This window comes from Emys orbicularis, chromosome 4, assembly GCF_028017835.1.
Source record: "Emys orbicularis isolate rEmyOrb1 chromosome 4, rEmyOrb1.hap1, whole genome shotgun sequence".
Taxonomy (NCBI): Eukaryota; Metazoa; Chordata; order Testudines; family Emydidae; genus Emys; species Emys orbicularis.
Window position 1 is genome coordinate 17,178,627 of NC_088686.1, and position 16,897 is coordinate 17,195,523.

The 16,897-nt window shown below is 41.3% G+C and overlaps 1 protein-coding gene across 2 annotated transcripts in view; it reads left to right on the forward strand.

The window, feature by feature from the left end:
* The window catches only part of BRF1 (BRF1 RNA polymerase III transcription initiation factor subunit), a 243,246-nt gene that overhangs the window by 13,709 nt on the left and 212,640 nt on the right, over window positions 1-16,897 (forward strand). For both annotated transcript variants that reach the window (XM_065402496.1, XM_065402497.1), the window contains exon 2: window positions 11,319-11,399. The gene's annotated coding sequence lies outside the window, so the exon portion shown is untranslated. The remainder of the gene's footprint in view (window positions 1-11,318; window positions 11,400-16,897) is intronic.

The following is a 16,897-nucleotide window of genomic DNA, read 5'->3' on the forward strand; positions in this document are numbered from 1 at the left end:
CTGGAAGATGAAGCTAGACAAATTCACACTGGAAATGCATACATTTTTAACAGTGGGGGTAATTAACAATTTTCCAAGGGTCGTGGTGGATTTCCTATCACTGGCAATTTTTAAATCAGAACTGGATGTTTTTCTAAAAGATGTGCTTAGTTTAAATAGGAATTATTTGGGGGAATTATTTCTGTGGTCTGTGTTATACAGAGGAGGTCATACTAGATGATCCCAGAGGTCCCTTCTGGCCTTGGAAGCTATGAGTAGTTCCATTGACTTCAGTAGGACTATAACGTGCAGAAGTGCCTGCAGCATCAGGAACTAAAATTGTTTTTTATTAAAAATTTAGTGGCATATAATCAAAATGAAACTGATTTAGTGTTAAACAATGTGAAGTTATTTAGACTTTCAATAGATTAACAAAGTTGTCAACTTTTTATGCAGTTTTTTTTTTTTTTTTAAAATTGGAGCCTGAAAGTAGGTTCCTAAACTCATAAATAGGTATTTAGGCGGCTTAGGGACACAAGTCCCCTGCAAAACCTGATTGAAGAAATATAGCCTGGTCAAAGCATTTCAGCTTTCTTGACTTGTGAAAGTTCAATATATTGGAAGGTGAGGTTGGTTGCAAGTGTAGTTTTGGCTATTTGTTTATAAATATTGTGTGTTTGAATTTGGAGTGTTCACACAGTAAATATCAACAGAGTCCTGTGGCACCTTATAGACTAACAGACGTATTGGAGCATAAGCTTTTGTGGGTGAATACCCACTTCGTCAGATGCATGTAACAGTAAATATGTTAATTATGCCTTGGACTTTGTCTTTTATTTTGGGATAGAAAATCATTTTAAGTGTGAAACTTCTTAGTAGAAGTAGTCTGTGTGTAAAATCTGAAATTCTAACAACTAGAAAACTAATTAAAGAAATACATAAAAAATCCATGTTAGCAATTTAAGACTAGAAAATGGGAAGTAAAGAACTAGCCATATGCAAATTAATAAATCTGCTTTAAATTATCGAACAGTTTTATTTAAATTATTTTTATCTTAAAAAAATCACGATTTTTATACACCATGATAAGTAGGCAAAATGCAGAAGTACATTGCTCGCTATTGAGACAATTATGATAATTGGCAGAATAAAATGTTTTGTATCGATATTAACTTTATTTTTGTCCATGGCAAATTACCCCACAAATGTTGCTAAAGGTTTGTGTTGTGTTACTATGTTTATAAAGTCAAGAATCAGTGTTATTAATTTGAGCCATTAATTGTTCACAAGTTTTCCCATCTCCCAATGCACCTCAATCCTGACCTCTCACTCTTGAGTAGATTCTACAGCTTTTTTATTTTTATTTTACCTGATGGGCAAAACTGTGTACAAGGATAGTGCTACCAAAATTGCTGTTCTTTCTGATCCGGGTCCCCAGAGGTGAAAGGCTAGTACACAGACTGACACCATGTAATATTAACTTTGAGCCATAAAAGAGGTGAGGCCATAGTTAAGGTTCCAAAACAGAGGGAGATGTGGGTTAGGAGTGTACTGGATTGTAGAGTTGCAAGGTGTCCGGTTTTCGACCAGAACACCCGGTCAAAAAGGGACCCTGGCAGCCCCAGTCAGTACTGCTGACCGGGCTGTTAAAAGGCTGGTCAACAGCGCAGCACGGGTCTGGGGCTATGGCAGGCTCCCTGCCTGCCCTAGCTCCATGTGGTTCCCAGAAGCAGCCGCCAGATCCTTGTGGACCCTAGGCGCATGGGCGGCCAGGGAGGCTCCGCACGCTGTCCCCGCCCAAGTGTCGATTCCGCAGCTCCCATTGGCTGGGAACCATGATCAATGGGAGCTGCAGGGGCAGCACCTGTGGGCACGAGGGTAGCACGCAGAGCCTCCGTGGCTGCCCATGCGCCTAGGGTCTGAAGGGACCTGGCGGCCGCTTCCTGGGAACGTATAGCGTGGGAAGCGCTGCCGGGACCCTGCACCTCAACTCCCTGCCCCTGTCCTGAGCTGCCTCCTGCACCCCAACCCCCTGCCCAAGCCTGTAGTCCCCTCCCACACCCAAACTCCCTCCTGGAGCCCACACTCCCACCCCAACCCCCTGCCCCAGCTTGGAGCTTCCCCCCTTCACCCCAGAGCCTGCACCCTCAACCGGAGTCCGCACCCTGCCCCCCACTCTGAACCCCTTGGCCCCAGTCTGGAGCCCCTTCCTGCACCCCAAACCCCTCATTTCTGGCCCCACCCAGAGCCTGCACCCCCAACTCAGAGCCCATACTCCCCTCCTGCACCCAAGTCCCCTGCCCCAGCTCGGTGAAAGTGAGTGAGGGTGGGGGAGAGTGACGATGGCGGGAGGGAGGAAGGAGTGAGCGGGGGCGTGGCCTCGGGGAAGGGGTTTTTGGTTTTGTGCGATTAGTAAGTTGGCAACCCTACTGGATTGGCAGACCCTTATTGGGCAGCTTGAACAACACATGCCCATATTTTGCCTGGCTTTAGCCAGATCTGTTAGTTTTTCACTTTCCTGAGTACCAAATTCATCCATAGATATAATGGTGGTGATAGGAGGAGAGAGCAAAGACTCTATTTATTCTTATGGTATGGAGGTATCTGTCTGGGACATAAGTAAAAAATGCAAGTTTTAGAAACTTATGAATAATAACTTTCCCCTTATGCTTATCTCCTGGATTCCTCAAGGTGGCAATCTTGCATCAGACTTAGTGGGTGATTCTTCCTGGCAGCGCATGTCTTCCTGTATGTGCTATCTTTATGACAGCAACAAATGCTTGCTTGAAGTACTGCAGAGTATATTGTTGGCAGCTATGAAAATGCTGAATCCTTCACATTGTGTTAGATCCACATAGATTTTTGTATGATGTTCAGACTGGAAAATTGTGGAAAGAGGGCAGTATATTTATCCCTGTGGTGGGGTGGTTTTGAAAGTGAGCTGATCTTTTTGAGGGGTCGGGTGCAGCTAGAGTGGTCTAGACTGGAAAACATGTCTCTGCTGAGTTTATTCATCGTAAGCATTTTAGTAGATTACAGTGTGTGAAGATCTGTTCACTTGTCTGTAAAATTGGCCGATGGGAGAATATAAGAACAGAAGTCTTTCATTTATAGACTTTGATTAAAGATTTCTGTGCAGTCAAAACTATTAAATCCTCAGCTGTTGCAGACGTGAATTGCAATGGAACATTGACCTACACTGCTTTTGGGTTTTATGGTCTAACTTTAATGGAAAGCTCATTAATTTTTTATATTAAATCTCCCAGTCTAGTTAGTAAAAGCCCTGGGTTATGACACAGTTGATTTGGTACATTCTGTATTCTTTACAAGTTTTATTCTGCATCTGCAGAGAGCGGATATTAAAATATAGCTTTTTTCCCTAGTTTTTAGTAGAGGGTTTTCTTTCATAAACGTACAGTGCTGGCCATGTGTGTTATCTATAGTGGTCCCATCAAGCAACAGCTACTCTGTAGTTAAAGCTGCAAGAAAGCCTCCATTATAACCCCCTCTTTTCACTAACTCATTAATTTTGGAAAATTAATGTTTTGGCTGAAACTGTGTAGACTGTGCGTGGTCCTTCTTTGACCACACATGGGTGGAGAGAGAGGCAAGAAACACTGCTTGCTCCCACCCCCATTTTTGTCCTGCTTGGGTTGCCATGCTGGGCCACTCTCAATAGCCCCAGAATGCATAGACTGCTTGCTCCTGTTGCTCCTTGGGGACCATGATGCTGAAAAGGTGGGAGGGAAGAAGTAGAGGCATGGCTGTCTGTGGAGTAGGGGCAGGTGTCTTGGGGTATTCTGGGCCATCCCAACAGCATGTGCAAAATGTGCATCTGATTGCATGCAGGGAGTGGCCTGAGGAAAGATTTTTGCCTGCAGTACAATTCCTAAATGCTTCTGAGGCGGTGCATCTCCACACACCTCCCTTTACCCAGCATTTGTAGCTAACCATCACAGACTAACCCTGAACCTGGGAAGAGAGGAAGGTTTTGATTGAATAAAGCTGAGAGTTTGAATGGTACTGGGAATATTTAGTAGATGACTTCGTAGAGTTGTGAAGTGCTCATTTCAGAAGAGATGTGTTGCACAGAGTGATGGAAGTACTCACAGGGGACTTGCCCAGGCTGCAGCCCTCTCTTGTGGAGTTCCTAAGTTCTGCAGGGCTGCATCTGCACTCCATAGATCAAGGAACATAACAGGCTCTGCTTGTAAGCCCCGAAATAGCTCTGGGTTATATTTCTGGTAAATCTTGGAAATTAAAATTTTAAAACAAACAAAGAAAAGAGTTTGTTAGTTCATTGTTAAAGCTGCATAGTTAAAAATTGAAAAGAGTCAAGAAATGTAAAAATTAGAATTAAAGTAGAATGTTAATTTGGTCTTGTGTAGTGGTTGCTATTTTTATGAGCTTAATATTATTGTTTGTCTTTAAGTGTATACCATAAACATACAGCATTTGCAGTATGGCTGAGTTTACTGACTTTTTGTGGAGTTTTTAACTATCCAGCTGCGACACTGCATTATTTTTGTTGTTCAGTCTATGAAGATGGTTAGTGAAACTTTATGCAGTTTAGCTGATTGTAAAATTAGACTTTACATTTAAACCGTATGAGCACATAACTATTTTTCTACCTATGTTCAGAGCCAAATTCTTCATTCAGATACGTGTGTTGTTCCCATTTCAGCTCAGTAGGAGCTGGGCATATCATCACATATAAAAGAAGTGACCTTTATATACAATGTGTATATCTTGATGTGTAACACAAGATGGGGAAGCTTTAAAGGAAGAGAAAGAGGTGAAATTTCTGCATAACTGGTAGTAACTGGGGAAATTTAATTACCCAGAATCGATTGGAAAAGTAATCTGGCAAAACACAAAATTTCCAATAAGTTCTTGGGACAGCTTTTTGTTTCAGAAAGTGGAAGAACCAGGGGGACTGTCATTTTAGACTTGATTCTGACCAGCATGGAGGAATTGGTTGTGAAGCTGAGAGTGGGAAGGCAGTTGAGGTGACAGTGACCATGGATTCATAGATTTAATGATTCTAAGGAAAGGAAAGCGTGAGAGCAACAGAATAAGGAAAATGGACTTCAAAAAAGCAGAGTGTAACAAATTCAGAGAACTGGCAGATAAAGTCTCATGGGAAGAAAATCTAAGGGAGAAAGAAGCTCAGGAGATCTGACAGTTTCTCAAGGAGACAGTATTAACGCACAACAGCCAACTATTCCAATATGAAGGAAAGATAGGAAAAATGGTAAGAGATCAATATGGCTCCATGCATAGGCGCTGACTCCGTGAGTGCTCCAGGGCTGAAGCACCCATGGGGAAAAATTAGTGGTTGCTCTGCACCCACTGGCAGCCAAGCTCCCCTCCTCCTCCTCCCCTGAGCGTGCCGTGTCCCTGCTCCTCCACCTACCTCCCAGCGCTTCCTGCCCGGCCGCTTGGTGGCGTTCACACGCTCCGGGGAGGCGGGGGGGGGGCAGAGTGGGAACGTGGCGCACTCAGGGGAGGAGGCGGGGCCGGGGTGGGGATTTGGGAAAGGAGTTGGAATAGGGCAGGGAGGGGGAAGAGTTGGGGAAGGGGTTGGAATGGGGGCGGGGCCTCATGGAAGGGGTGGAGTGGGGGCGGGGGCAAGGGCAGAGGTGGGATCGAGCACCCAGGGGAAAGAGGGGAAGTCGGCGCCTATGGCTCCATGAAGAGCTTTTTAATTACCTGAAAATCAAAAAGGAGTCCTACAAAAAATGGAAACATTAACAAATTGCTAAGGAGTTCAGAAGAATAGCACAAGCATGTAGGGACAAAATCAGAAAGGCTACGGGACAAAATGAGTTAGTCCTAGCAAGGGACATAAAGAACTGTTTTTTAAATTGTCTTTTAAATACACTAGAAGCAAGAGAAAGATGGAGGAAGGTGAAGGTCTTCTACTTAGTGGGGAAGGAGAGCTAATAACTGATGGCATCAAGAAGAATGAGTTTTGGGGTCCTTTTTGAGTTCTTTATTATAGGTGGTGTCCAGAGACTTGTCTGTTTGCTTCATTGACAGTCATCATAATTAAGGACTACAATAGCGCCCCCTTTGTCAGCTAGTTTGATCACTATCTGGTGTTTGGATTTCAGGGACTGTATAGCTGTCCTCTCAGTGGTAGAGGGATTGTGGTGGAAGTATTCTTTATTGAGGATTTCAGTGTCTATTTTTTAACCTCCTGAAACAATCAATGTAATCATCCAATGTGTGGTTTCATCCACTGAGGCACGTCCCGTCAGACGATTCTTTTTTCTTATGTCTGTCGGTGGGATATGGTAGTTGTGGGTGGTGTCATCTTTGTTGTGAAAAATTCTTTGAGGTGGAGTCGGTGGAATAATTTTTCTAGGTTTCCACGTGTTAGTATGATACCTGGTTCTATGATGGGACAGAAGTTTGGTCCCTTGGAAAGTACAGATCCTTCAGTTCTTGTTTGGGGTAGTCTTGATGGATTGATGATGATGTGGTGTCACGTGATAGCCATGTGGCAGGTCATGGTGTAGTGGTTTCTCCTGGAGGTGGTGTTCTGTTGGTTGTAGAGTTGTTTTAATTGGTTCCACTTCGTTTTTTTTTTGTTTTGTTTTTTTTGCCAGAGGTGCATATTTTTTAGCACCACTCTAATTTTATTTTCGTGAAAACTTTCTTAGCAACAAGGAATGAGAAGGTAGAAAAAGCATAAAACATGAGTAGCATAATTGTTTCTATGCTGTTAGTCCTAATAGGTGAAGTGTTCCACATATGTTAGTGGATAGGGAGATAATCTTTTATGTCTAAATTACAAGTTTGAATCCAGTTGATGTTGGTAGTAACTGAAAGTCCTTATCTACCTGCTGTGCCTGTTTGGCTTATGCAAAACTGGACCATTTCCTAGTAGATGGGTTTCAATGTCAAGGGGATTACAATACTCCTTTTTTTCTGATCTTTTGTCTGGTATATTTAGACAGTAAGATTTTGGGGGAGGGACTGTGTGTGTGTGTGTGTGTGTGTATATACATCCTAGCACATCTTGACTGGGACCTCTAGGTATTATCATAATACAAATAATTAATATTAGAATATTTTCCATTACACATTATTTGGTCTAAGAATAACTTATTTTATTTTCAACTCTCCTAGGCTCTAGCTGTATCTCAAAACACTTATATATGTTCTTAACTTTACTCACCTGAATTGTTCAGTTGAATTCAACAGGACTACTCACCTACTTAATTTAAGCATTAGTGTAAGTGTTTGCAGGATCAGGGCCTTAGTTTTTTGCTGTACTTTAAAAGAGAAAAATGATAGTAATATATACTGACCAGCATGAGCCAATCTTGAAATGCATGTTGGTAGTTAAACCTCTTAATACTAAATGAAATCTTTGTGCACTTCTCTAGAACAGTGGTTCTCAACCAGGGGTATGCGTACCCCTAGAGGTACGCAAAAGTCTTCCACAGGGTACATCAACTCATCTAGATATTTGCCTCGTTTTATAACAGGCTACGTAAAAAGCACTAGTGAAGTCAGTACAAACTAAAATTTCATACAGACAATGACTTGTTTATACTACTCTATATACTATACATTGAAATGTAAGTACAATATTTATATTCCAGTTGATTTATTTTATAATTATATGGTAACAATGAGAAAGTAAGCAATTTTTCAGTGATAATGTGCTGTGACACTTCTGTGTTTTTATGTCTGATTTTGTAAGCAAGTAGTTTTTAAGTGAGATGGAACTTGGGGGTATGCAAGACAAATCAGACTCCTGAAAGGGGTACAGTGGGCTGGAAAGGTTGAGAACCACTGCTCTAGAACACTCTGCTTTGGAAAGCCCTGTCCTTTATAGCTAATTAGTTTGTCTTAGAGCATTTAAGGATTTGGCCATTTTGTATATATGGGAATGGAGAGATGATGTATTATCTTCCACAGCAGTCTGAGATGGAGGGAACAGTGAGGTTAGAGACACACACATTGGAAGTCAGAGGCCATGGTGAGTGTTTTGGTTCCTTAATGAGGATTGTGAGCTGTAACATTTAAACTGTGGAGCCTCCACATCTAGAGCCTTTGAAGTATTTGGCTGAAAGGAGCTCCTTAAAGAAGGGTCCGTTGAAGTTGGTTTGTCACCATGGTGAGTGGAGAGTATTGAAAACCTGACCAGTTTCCTTGTATGGAAAATCAAGCTTAAAAGTGTTGTCCAGAAAGCTTTCAAAGGAATGTGTTGTCTAACTTTTTGCCTTCTTTTTTGTACATCTTTCCAACTAATTTAATTTTAGCATTTAAGAGTGGGTACTATCCCAGCAAGTCAGTAGCAGTGCAGCATATTTCCATGTGGCTGAAACAATCTGGGATCCAAGTTCAGTTCTTCACTTCTTGAATTTACATTATTGTGGAGGTATCCTACTCAGGCCGTGTGTGGGAGAGAATGCCTGGAATTACTTCCAGATGATATGTAAAGGAGGGAAGTATCTCACTAGCTAGAGTCTCATTGTAGAGAGGTGTTTGGCTCTAGAGAGTGTCTTGTACAGCTGTACTCATATGGAAGAATGTAGTTCCATTAATTTTGGAGGAATGGGGGGGGTGTTTGATAGGAACATGATATCTTCTCCTTTTCTCACCCTAAAGAGAGGACTATTGGAGTCCAAAATATTCTTCAGATAATTAACTACTTAACAGCATACATATTCAGTACTACAGGTTTTAGCATTTTGGTCTGATTTCCCGTTAAAGTTGATATTTTCCAAGTTTTTTTGCTTGAGGTAACTGTGATGTGTCAGTCCATATTCTTTCTGAAAATATGCTTATGATATGAATATGACATAACTCAGATATACCTTATGCAAGATGGCTCATGTGAGAGATAATTGGAAAGGTTATGATTTCTTGAATGCGATTATCCAATCTGTATGCCTGCATCATTTCTGTATCTGAAGTTAGGAATATTGACTATGTATCTGTATTTCAACTACGCTGCTTTGGGTGATGCCCACTGCGAACACTTCGGGTACAACAATGGAAAAGCCAGGCAGGGCTCATGGCCCATCAGCGAGGACAATGGACTGTGAAAAGCTTGGCCTTCCTGTGGATGCTCCATACTGCCACTGACTCATGGACGCTGTGATCCTACAGAGTCAGGTGGTCTTGTCACCTGATGATACTAAAACATTACCTGTGACTTCTTGTAACTTTCCACTGTAAGGGAAGGGTGGCCAAGTTTTGGGAAACAAAGGATTCCCGCCTTATGTAAATCCTATTTAAGGGCGGAGAGGAAAGCAAACAAGACTCCTCCTCTCCATGGCCATCTGCCCAAGAAGAAAAACTGCAAAAGGGAAGGCTGGGGGGAGTGCAGACTGAGACAGGAGTTAGGTCTGAAAAGGAATATAACGAACTCTGAACCACAGAAATTTTGCAAACTGCTTGCAACAATATCTAGGGTGAGAAATACTATTTGTAACCAATTTCTTTAGTGAAACTAGCGTACTTTGCGTGTTTGATTTCATTTGCTTAGTAATCTGCTTTGTTTTGTTTGTTACCCCTTTTACCACTTAAAATCTGTCTTTTATAGTTAATAAAATTTGGTTTGTTTATTATTAAACCCAGTTTCTGTAATTTTAACTGGGTGGGGCAAGAAGTGTGTACACCTCTCTCCACATTGAGGGAGGGGGCGAATTTCATAATACATTGTTGGTTCTGCACTCCAAGGGAGGTGGACATGGGAGTGCTGGAGCAAGTCCCTTAAGCTGAGTCTTCCCAGAGCTGATCTGCAGCTGGGTGTGGCCCTGCTGGTGTGTGTAGTAGAGGAGGCTTTAAGAGCCTGGCTCAGCAAGACAGGTTAAAGGGGGCCTATGCTGGCGGAACAAGTAGACTCAGTGGTATCTCAGCACATCAGGTGGTTTCCCAAGGGGTCCAACTTGTCACATTAACCTTATGGTTATTTTTGAAAAAATCATCTTTTGTGAAACAATCCAATTGTTCATCACTAATAGTTTAGGGGCCAGTTGTGCAACCCTTACTCTTGTGAATATTCTTGTTGATTTCAAGTAGCCTGCTCACACTAAAGCCACTCAGTGCAGCAACTGTCCCTTAGGATATGCTAGTTTAGCAAGGTAAGAGTGAATCTGAGGGCATGTCTACACTTAGCTGGGATTGACGCTGGTGCGATCGAAGCACTGGGGGTCGATTTAGCGGGTCTAGTGAAGACCCTCTAAATCAGGGGTTGGCAGCCTTTCAGAAGTGGTGTGCCGAGTCTTCATTTATTCACTCTAATTTAAGGTTTCGCGTGCCAGTAATAATTTTAACATTTTTAGAAGGTCTCTTTCTATAAGTCTATAATATATAACTAAACTATTGTATGTTAAGTAAATAAGGTTTTTAAAATATTTAAAAAGCTTCATTTAAAATTAAATTAAAATGCAGAGCCCCCCAGACTGGTGGCCAAGACCCAGGCAGTTTGAGTGCCATTGAAAATCAGCTCGTGTGCCGCCTTTGGCACACATGCCATAGGTTGCCTACCTCTGCGCTAAATCAACCGCAGATTGCTCTCCTGTCGACTCCGGTACTCTACCGGAATGAGAAGAGTAAGGTAAGTCGATGGGAGAGCATCTCTCATCGACGCAGCGCGATGTAGACACCTCAGTAAGTTGACCTAATCTACGTCGACTCCAGCTATGTTATTCATGTAGCTGGAGTTGCATAACTTAGGTCAACTTACCCCAGTAGTGTAGACAAGGCCTCCAACTCTGCTGAGATTTGTTACTTTCTAACCTTCCATCTCATTTTTTAATACCTGATTGCTTCATCGACTCTACATTTTAGACACACAATTCTGTAACCCAATCTACAGTATGTGTGCTTGACTTGTATTGCAGCTGTTTCAATGTACAAGGTGTGTATATACTAGCCTTAACACAGAACCTTTTGCACACTGACCACATTTTCTGTTCTGTAATGTAGATGTTTAGCTATTAAAATTCAGTATTTAACGTTTCTCAAACAAATATAAATGAGCAATTGTTCTGTGGTTTACTGCGAGAAAGATTTTACAATTGAGGGCTAGATTATGACTTAATGTTCTTTCTGGAGTAAGGGGCGGCACATTGTTACACTAGCTAACCTTGGAGTAGCCCAGGCGAGAGATTGTGGAGAAAAACTCAGTGCAATTTATTCTATGTGCTATGCCTTTCACCCCTCAAATCCCTATGTTACCACCCTTACCAGACCATAATTTTGGCCCATCATACATTGTAAAAGTATTGAATGAAAGGGATGCATTGTAAGATCTATTTTAATGCTTTAGTTGTATCTGATAATTGTTACTTTTTGTTTCCCCCCCATAGGTGCCGGTAAAACACCATCATTAGGAGGAGGATTCCATGTCAATTTGGGAAAGGAATCGCGAGCACAGACTCTCCAGAATGGTACTTGCAAACTTTAGTCTTGTTGTTGTATGATTTTTAGCTCAACATAAATGTGATTCCAAAGAAGATGGATCTAGACTGTTCTCAGTGGTAGCAGATGACAGAACAAGGAGTAATGGTCTCAAGTTGCAGTGGGGGAGGTTTAGGTTGGATATTAGGAAAAACTTTTTCACTAGGAGGGTGGTGAAGCACTGGAGTGGGTTACCTAGGGAGGTGGTGGAATCTCCTTCCTTAGAGGTTTTTAAGGTCAGGCTTGACAATACCCTGGCTGGGATGATTTAATTGGGGATTGGTCCTGCTTTGAGCAGGGGGTTGGACTAGATAACCTCCTGAGGTCCCTTCCAACCCTGATATTCTATGATTGATGTTTAATATTTAGTTTTGAAAGTGACCTCAAACCCTTGCATAACTATTTTCAGTAGAGTAGACAAGTCTGTAATTCTCCCTACTGCTGATTTTACATTGTGCTCTTGTTGGATTATTATAAATCTGCCTTATGAGATCATATAGTTGTTGGATAAATGATAATGGCACTTGACAGTATTTTAAAAGGGCTTTTTCAAGGTTGGCAGGTCCACTGTACTTTTTATTAGCAGATAGCGTACTGTACCTTTTTATCATCTTATCAATTTGCAAAGTTCTTGAAGTGCTTTATGCACATTTATTTTGAAGCATAAGTATTCCACTGCTTTTATTTTCATACAGTTTTAAATTAAGACTTATTCAAATACACCTACAATAAAAAACTGTAATTGGGGAGGTGAGGGAGAGGGAGAAGAAATTAATTTCAAGCTTCCAAAGAGGGTATAAATAAGGGAAAAGTAGACAAGCCTAAAAACACAATGTTTGCATGGTATACATTTTAATGTCGTTTGTATAATTGAAAATTACCCTTTTGAATTTTTTAATCAATGAAAGAGGTTTTAATTTAGAAATGGAATAATCTTCCAGTTTTAGATGATGTTACTTTTTATCCACAGATATACATTGCCATTTGTTGGCTAATCCACAGTGTTGCCTTTTGTTCTTGAGGTGACAGCTGATTGATTTTTGTCACATTAAAGACTCGCAAAAGGTGATGTAGGTGGGCGTCCATCAATATCTTACCAATCATCCTAATTTCTTACAGCATATTTTAAAATAAATGATGTTTTTCCTGAGTAGAGGCTTTCACACATACAACTCTAGAAAAGGAAATCTTGGTTGCCAAAATTGTGCCTGCATACAAACAGGGAGGATAACACTGATCTGCACAAATAAATAATTGTAGAGTAATTTGATATAGGGCCAGATTACGTTACCCTTATTCATGCTGAATAGTACCATACACCATGTTAGTGGGGCTAACAGTGGAGTACAGTGCTACTCAATGTGAGCAACAATATCAGAATTTGGCCCAAAGTTACATGATCACCTCATGAGACTTTGAAAATTCTATCAATAAGTGAAGTTTAATTACGTGAAGGAATGAACCTTAACTAAAAATTAATTTTGGACAGATATTTAAGTTTTAAACAAAGTGGCTGTTATGTATGACTATCTACTTCACAATATCAGAGGGGTAGCCGTGTTAGTCTGGATCTGTAAAAGCAGCAAAGAGTCCTGTGGCACCTTATAGACTAACAGACGTATAGGAGCATGAGCTTTCGTGGGTGCATCCGACGAAGTGGGTATTCACCCACAAAAGCTCATGCTTCAATACGTCTGTTAGTCTATAAGGTGCCACAGGACTCTTTGCTGCTACTTCACAATATTTGTAACGCTAACTTTAGAAAAGTAAAATACTGAAAAAAATATTATTCTTTGAATATACTAGCCTCCTCTTTTTCGGGAGTCCTTAAAACCTAGAAAGTACCTTCTATTTTTCAGTTACTCTCTGAGGCTGTGTGTTGTGCTGAGCAGAACTGGATGTTGCTCTCTGGAATTTGACAATGTCAATCCTGAATTGGATGAAAGGTTTGCTTGAGAATAATGCTGAGCTGTGTGTGTATTGGCCACTTGTGTGATGAACCTCTTCACTATGAGTAGGGCCCTACCAAATTCACGGTCCATTTTGGTCAATGTCACGGTCATAGGATTTTAAAAATAGTAAATTTAATGATTTCAGCTATTTAAATCTGAAATTTCACGGTGTTGTAATTGTAGGGGTCCTCATCCAAAAAGGAGTTGGAGGGGTGGGGTAACAAGGTTATTGTGGCGGAGGAGTTGCGGTACTGTTACCCTTACTTCTGCGCTGCTGCTGACGCCAGCGCTGCCTTCAGAGCTGGGCAGTTGGAGAGGGACGGCTCCTGGCCGGGAGCCCAGCTCTGAAGGCAGAGCCACCGCCAGCAGCAGCACAGAAGTAAGGATGGAATGGTATGGTATTGTCACCCTTACTTCTGTGCTGCTGCCTTCAGTCAGCAGCTGCCACTGTCCGGCCACCCAGCTCTGAAGACAGCAGCGCAGAAAAAAGGGTGGCATGGTATGGTATTTTGCCACCCTTACTTCTGCGCTGCTGCTGGCAGGGCGCAGCCTTAAGAGCTGGGTGCCCAGACAACAGCTGCCGCTTCCCTGCCGCCCAGCTCTGAAGGCAGCGCAGAAGTAAGGGTGGCAATACCGCGACTCCCATAAAATAACCTTGTGACCTCCCCTTTGGGTCCGGACCCCCAATTTGAGAAACGCTAGTCTCCCTGTGCAATCTATATAGTATAGGGTAAAAGCACACAAAAGACTAGATTTCACGGGGGTGGGGGGAAGGGAGAGAGACCAGATTTCACGGTCCGTGACTTGTTTTTCATGGCTGTGAATTTGGTAGGGCTGTAACTATGATCCTCCCTGTTTTGTGCTACTTCAGAGTTCCAGTCTTGTACCAAGTAATTATAGGTTTCAGAGTAGCAGCCGTGTTAGTCTGTATCCGCAAAAAGAACAGGAGTACTTGTGGCACCTTAGAGACTAACAAATTTATTTGAGCATAAGCTTTCCGAAGAAGTGGGCTGTAGCTTAAGAAAGCTTATGCTCAAATAAATTTGTTAGTCTCTAAGGTGCCACAAGTACTCCTGTTCTTTTTTCAAGTAATTATAGATACCTAAACTGAAACTTTCTTTCAAATAGTTTTACAACAGTCAATATTTTGCTCTGAGGTTATCCATGGTCTCCTTACCTCCACTCCATCACGTGTATCTTCCTTTATTCAAGAAAAAGGAATTTGGACTCAAATCTCTGTAGCAAGTTTGCATCTGCCTAGCTGCCAGTATGTCTGAGAGAAACTCCTTCTCGGTGTGTACAGCAGTGTGCTTGCTAAGACACTACAAGAACAGTCTGTAGTCCACATATAGCTATCCTGGTTGGTAAGGCCCTTCTTTTTGCTTCTGCATAAGGAGGAGGTTGGCTGGTGTATTTTAAGTTTTGCAGGGTCCATAATGACAAACTGAGCTATGGGAGCAAAGTTATAAAATCTCTCCCTGTCAGCATGTGCCCTTAGTCATGATTTTATCATTGCATCTACACTTATAGTATAGTGGCCTAATTATTTACATTACCTTGCATTTTTTTAAAGAAAAGTGTGGTGAATGTTCATTGCCTAGAAAATATGAAGTCATTGGTACATGACTTTTAAAAAAAAAAAAGCACAGTGTTCTTGTCCTTGGGTGCTATAGTTTGTTAATTTGAAGAAGAAATATTAAATAGATGTGTAGTAACTGAGTTGTGCACTCATCCCATAAAGTTTGCATTTGTGAAGTTTATCTACTTGCAAATAGCCTGGTGAAATAAGCTGATATTGAGATTGCTACAGAAGCAGGAATTTTTTCTTTAATTATTTCAAATGCACCTCTACCCTGATATAATGTGACCCGATATAACACGAATTCAGATATAATGCGGTAAAGCAGTGCTCCGGGGGGGCAGGGCTGCACACTCCGGTGGATCAAAGCAAGTTCGATATAATGCGGTTTCACCTATAACGCGGTAAGATTTTTTTTGGCTCCCGAGGACAACTTTATATCGAGGTAGAGGTGTACCTCCTAGGAGATGGATTTGTTCCTACACACTGGTGTTTCTCCATTCATGGATGTGTACTTCTGTTTTTAATAGTGTAAATACTCAATTTTTTCTTTCTGGTTCTGCTCTGTAAGAGTGCTGCCAGAGAGAAGATGAATCCATGGGAAGCAGAGACAGATTGTGGAACTCAAGAAATTCTAAAGGTTGTCACCTAATGTATTCTAGAGCAGCTAGGAAGAATGACAGAGGCTGTGTGTAGTCTGAGAATTCTGGCATGACTGCTCTGGCAAAATACTGTATGTTTTACATAATGTAGGGAAAAATCCAGCAATAGGACAGCAGCCTGCTAAAAATAGAAACTGATGCTGGGCCAAATTCATCTTTGCTGTAATTTCACTGTTTTCAATGGAGTTACAAAAGGGCTGCCTTTGGCCCACTATATCTAATTTAATCACTTCGTATAGTATAGTATAGCCAAACTAGTAGCAAAATATAAGTTGCTATGCACGTTGGCTATCATTTGTGTAAGTGTTGTGATTATAGACTGTTATGAACTTGGTAAAAAGCAGTTTTTCATTTAAATACCTGTATGTGGTAACTGATGGCTCTTCAAGGCCCCCAAATGGAAGAACAAAGGAGTGAAATATCAAACACATGCTATTTAGCAGTTCTGGGCTTTTCCTGCAATATTTTTTGATTTGTTTGTTTTATATAGCTTCCAAACAATAGCTTTCTCAGGCCTGAAAAGTTTAGACTCAGTTGTATGTACAGTAGACAGAGTTAACTTCCCACAGTTCCCGCTGTGATATCCCCCAAGAACTTCGGAAGGCATCTCTTGAGGACTCTCCTTGATTTCAGTTGGGGGGAGGGATAGCTCGTCGTTTGAGCATTGGCCTGCTAAACCCAGGGTTGTTAGTTCAATTCTTGTGGGGGCCATTTAGGGATTTGGGGGAAAAAAACAAAAAAAACTTGTCAGGGACAGTACTTGGTCCTGCTGGTGAACGCAGGGGACTGGACTCAATGACCTTCAAGGTCCCTTCCAGTTCTATGAGATAGGTATATCTCCATGTATTATTATTATTGTGCCTTAGCTGCTTGTTTTCTTGCTATTTTTAACAGTAGTTCATGGTGGTTCATATCTTCTGGCTGTTTTTGATGAACCAAAAGATAATTGTGTTTATTTACTCAGGAAGTGGCTTTAGTTATAAAACTTCAGTCCTATTTAAATTTGCTAAAATATTAATCCAATGATAGATATGATATTCATTGCCTTTGTCAATATCTGCATACCAGAGCTTCATTTATAATATACTGTACTTTGCTAATGCACTTAATACCTAGTTACACAAGATCAACAAGTAAGATGTATATCCTTTCTTATTGGTACTCAGGACCTCAAAAGTGGTTTTTGTTCAAATCTGACATTTATTTTCTAAATCTGCACATCTGTGAGGCGAGAATTGTATCTCAGCATTCGATTAATGGATTTTACATTAGAAGAAATGAAGCCACTTAAATGA